Genomic DNA, 4251 nt, shown 5'->3' with positions numbered 1-4251 from the left:
GTTAAATAAGCACGGTGACAATATACAGCCTTGACGCACTTCTTTTCCTATTTGGAACCAGTCTGTTGTTCTGAAAAGTTGTTGTTGAATTACGACGCCAGGATTCTTGGCCCCTGGAGGAGAAGAATTCAATCTGGGGCCAGAGACGAGGCTTGATCGCTCAGAGCTTTTGTGTAACAAAATTTTATTAAAGTATAAAGGAGATAGAGAAAGCTTCTGACATAGGGATCAGAAGGGGGCAGAAAGAGTACCCCCTGCTAGTCTTTAGCTGGATGTTATATAGTCACCAGCAGTCTGTTAATGAAAGAAAGGAATGTCTCAAAACTTAGAATGGCACCAGGCCCCTCACCCATAAGATGTATTTTGGGATAACCTTGGCTCCAAATGGTTTATCTTGGGCCATAAAATGATTAACTTGAATTGTGAAGAAGGGCAGAGCACCATACAAATAGTGTCATTTACATAGATTAGAGGAACAGTATCAGAGTATAACGTACTGGTTTATCAAGTAGGTTCTGAGCCCAAAAGGGGGAACCGACTTGAAGACAGAGTTTGGGGTAAATGCATAGTATATTAGCATAGCTTATTGGGAAAAGTTTTCAATTAGCAATAATCGTGCCTCGGATAAACCTCATTGGCTACGATACTGCCACTGCGCAAAGCTTAGCATAGCTTAAGATAAACATTTCCATAAGAAAAAGGCATTGGTTAACTTCAGGTGAAACCAGGTGTCATTATGGCAACACAGAATTTTAAGAGAAACCTCCTTTTAAATTTGTATACAGAAGGAAAAAATATCGTTAGTTTGTTTCCTCCTTCTGCTTAAGAGAGATAAAATGTCTGACACTTGCAGGCCATTTCCTCCGTTTGGAGACCCCTGGCCTTCCTGCCTGTAACCCTCTCAGTTCCATGTCCAGTTCTAACTGTTGCTTCCTGACCTGCATACAGATTTCTCAAGAAGCAGGTCAGGTGGTCTGGTATTCCCATCTCTCTCAGAATTTTCCACAGTTTATTGTGATCCACACAGTCAAAGGCTTTGGCATAGTCAATAAAGCAGAAATAGATGTTTCTCTGGAACTCTCTTGCTTTTTCAATGATCCAGCGGATGTTGGCAATTTGATCTCTTGTTCCTCTGCCTTTTCTAAAACCAGCTTGAACATCAGGAAGTTCACGGTTCACATATTGTTGAAGCCTGGCTTGGAGAATTTTGATCATTACTTTACTAGCGCGTGAGATGAGTGCCATTGTGTGGTAGTTTGAGCATTCTTTGGCATTGCCTGGACCCCTAGACTTCTTATCAACCTGCCTAAGAAATGACTCTCACTCAGAGAATGAACTGAACTGAACTGAAAATTTGCTTACTGGATCAGTAAAATCAAAAGAGGAAATTTAGGCAGTTCAGTGCCATGACAATTTTGAAGAGAAAGTAAATCCAACATGTGTGCACACCAGAATACTGTGCTACCAATATTTTCCACATCATTAGAAAATCTGGAAGACAATATAAAGTAGTGTTTAGATAGAAGCTCTTAAACTGATGTCATGCATACAAGGAGTCATCTTTAGAAGTAAGACATAACACATTCTATTTTTTTTCAGTCCTAGAATATTGTGAGTGAATGATGAACCTGTTGTGTGAAAAATGATGGATAATCTCATGATATTATCTTTCCCTGAATATTATTTACCCTATTGCCCCAGCAGGCAGCAGAAGACCCATCCCCTCAATTCAGTCTTTGACTGAGCTGATCTGCAACTTGCTTGCATTCAAGGGAAGTCTCAGTCCATAACTAGTTTGCTCACACTGCCATGCTATAGATGGCTAGGGTCCCTGAGACTTTGAGGGTTTTCCTGGGCCCTGACTCTGGGTGAATTCTGAACTTCAGTTTTTATCTCTTTAGTACCATGCTGCTGCTGAAAATTCCACTCTCTTTCAGCCACACTGTCCAACTTCATAACCTCTTACATGAACATGGCTTAATGTGTAGATGTCTTAAGGGGAAATACTTGGAAGCAAGCATCCAGTTCACTCATCACCGCACTCCAGGATCTTGGCTCCTCAAGTCTGAATACTTGGATAGTCCGTGGCTTTTTCTCTTTTTTTCCCCCCTCTCTCCTTCTCATCTCCCTTCTTTTCCTCCTGCTCATCTCATCTTCCTTCTTCTCCTCCTTCCCCATTCCTTCTTTCTCCCACCTCCTTCCCATCCTCCTTATTTGTTCTCTCCAGATTTGTTAGATTACTTAAACTGTTACTGTCTTCCCTGACCCTCAGCCGTTGCCCTCTCCCTAGCTTCTGGGTGGCTTGCGCTTTCTCGAGAACTGGCAAATGTCCTGAGAGGAAAAGGCAGAGAACCCGTTTCATTCCAATGAACCTCTCTCTCTCACTGGCGCTGACCCTGTGGGTCCTAGCTGCACTGTATTTCTTCAAAGACCTCAAACAGAATTTCTTTAAACCATAATTAATTTGGTTGCCTTCAAGGTGAAAGCTACTTTGCTACAAATACTCCATTATAACTGAAAGAGGAAATCATCTACAACTTTCAGATGAATCATATTTCCCTCCTTTGATTTCTTACAAACAAATAGACAGACAAACAAATAGACAAACCCGTGGGTCATGGGTACATACTTGAACGTTTCTCAAAATGTGAGATCACTCTTGACTGTTACTAAAAGTTCTTTCTAGAAGCATGTGCAAAATATTGTCTATCATGAGCTAAATAATTATCATGCCTGTCCAAGGCCCAAGAATATGGTGAAGCTGGATACAGTCTGCCGCTGCAGCTAGATCATCAGCAAACCCAACCAGTTTCTGGATGGTGGTCACTAATATGGGAGAGAGGAGATCAGGGAAACCATTAAACACTCCTAATTCACTCTGAGGAATGTAGAAAACAGCAGTGGTACATACAGTTAGAAGTGGAAACAATACCAGCTTTCTCGGAGCTTTACTGTGTAGTTACTTATTAAGTCCAGGCTCTTCCCTTGTGGCTAAGAGGTTAAAGTGCCTGCCTCTAATGCAGGAGACCTGGGTTCGATTCCTGGGTCGGGAAGATCCCCTGGAGAAGGAAATGACAACCCACTCCAGTATTCTTGCCTGGAGAATCCCATGGACGGAGGAGCCTGGTGGGCTACACTCCATGTGGTCGCAAAGAGTCAGACATGACTGAGCGACTTAACTAACTAACAAACCTAAAAGATAATGTAAACTATTACCACTCCCTTGTTGCAGATGAGAATGCAGAGGCCCAGAAAGGCTGAGCTAATTTTAAGGTCAAGTAGGGCTTCCCTGGTGGGTCAGAGGTTAAAGCATCTGCCTCCAATGCGAGAGACCCGGGTTCAATCCCTGGGTCGGGAAGGTCCCCTGGAGAAAGAAATGGTAACCCACTCCAGTATTCTTGCCTGGAGAATCCCATGGACAGAGGAGACTGGCAGGCTACAGTCCACGGGCTCGCAAAGAGTTGGACACGACTGAGAGACTTCACAAGCTAATTTTAAGGGTCCTGTCAATGCAGGAGATGAGATGTAAGAAACATGGGTTGGATTCCTGGGTCAGGAAGATCCCCTGGAGGAGGGCATGAAAACCCCACTCCAGTATTCTTGCCTGGAGAATTCCCATGGACAGAAGAGCCTGGTGGGCTACAGTCCATAGGGTCACAAAGAGTTGGACAGGACTGAAGCAACTTAGCATGCACCTCATTGACGGTGAGAGCCAGCACTCAGACTGAGGCAGTTTGCCTCCAGAGTCCTTCTCCTTGGCCATCATGCTCAGTGGTCACTGAGAAGACTTCACAAAGATTTGCATTTCCTCCTTCATGTTCAACCTCAAGATTTCAAAGAGAAGAAGAATATTGAAAGGAAGGCCTAGGAATACTCACAACCAATTACTGAAAAGAAGAAAAGGAAAGAGTAAACAAAACCATTTATCCTTCCCCAGAAACAGATTCCCTGACTCTGGAGATGATTCAATCATACCTCCCAACCAGAAGTGATTATGGGCCTTGAATCTCCTGGTCTGAAACAAGGGCATTCCCAGAGGAGCTCATAGGAAAAAAAGGTAGCAGTGCCTTCTGTGTTCAAAGGGTAGAGGGGACAGCTAAGGATTCCTGCCTTTCTTGACTTCAGGGAGCGGGAGTGCTCTCGAAGGGAAAAGAAGTAGGAGGACATACAACAAAAATCAGACAAAAGCCTGCTTTTTACAGTTCATTAATGAAGACATCACTTTAATATTTAGCCACATCCATGTATCTT

General features: G+C 43.3%; 1 non-coding gene across 1 annotated transcript; it reads right to left on the bottom strand.

Moving 5' to 3' along the window:
- Positions 1 to 520: 520 nt before the first annotated feature.
- Positions 521 to 664, bottom strand: LOC138074611 (U4 spliceosomal RNA). Its single transcript, XR_011144447.1, has one exon. It is a non-coding gene; the product is annotated as a U4 spliceosomal RNA (small nuclear RNA).
- Positions 665 to 4251: the final 3587 nt, after the last annotated feature.

The sequence above is a fragment of the Capricornis sumatraensis genome, chromosome 2, assembly GCF_032405125.1.
Source record: "Capricornis sumatraensis isolate serow.1 chromosome 2, serow.2, whole genome shotgun sequence".
In the NCBI taxonomy this organism is placed as follows: Eukaryota; Metazoa; Chordata; class Mammalia; order Artiodactyla; family Bovidae; genus Capricornis; species Capricornis sumatraensis.
The sequence above is the reverse complement of the archived record's forward strand: the minus strand, read 5'-3'. Positions and strand labels throughout refer to the sequence as shown.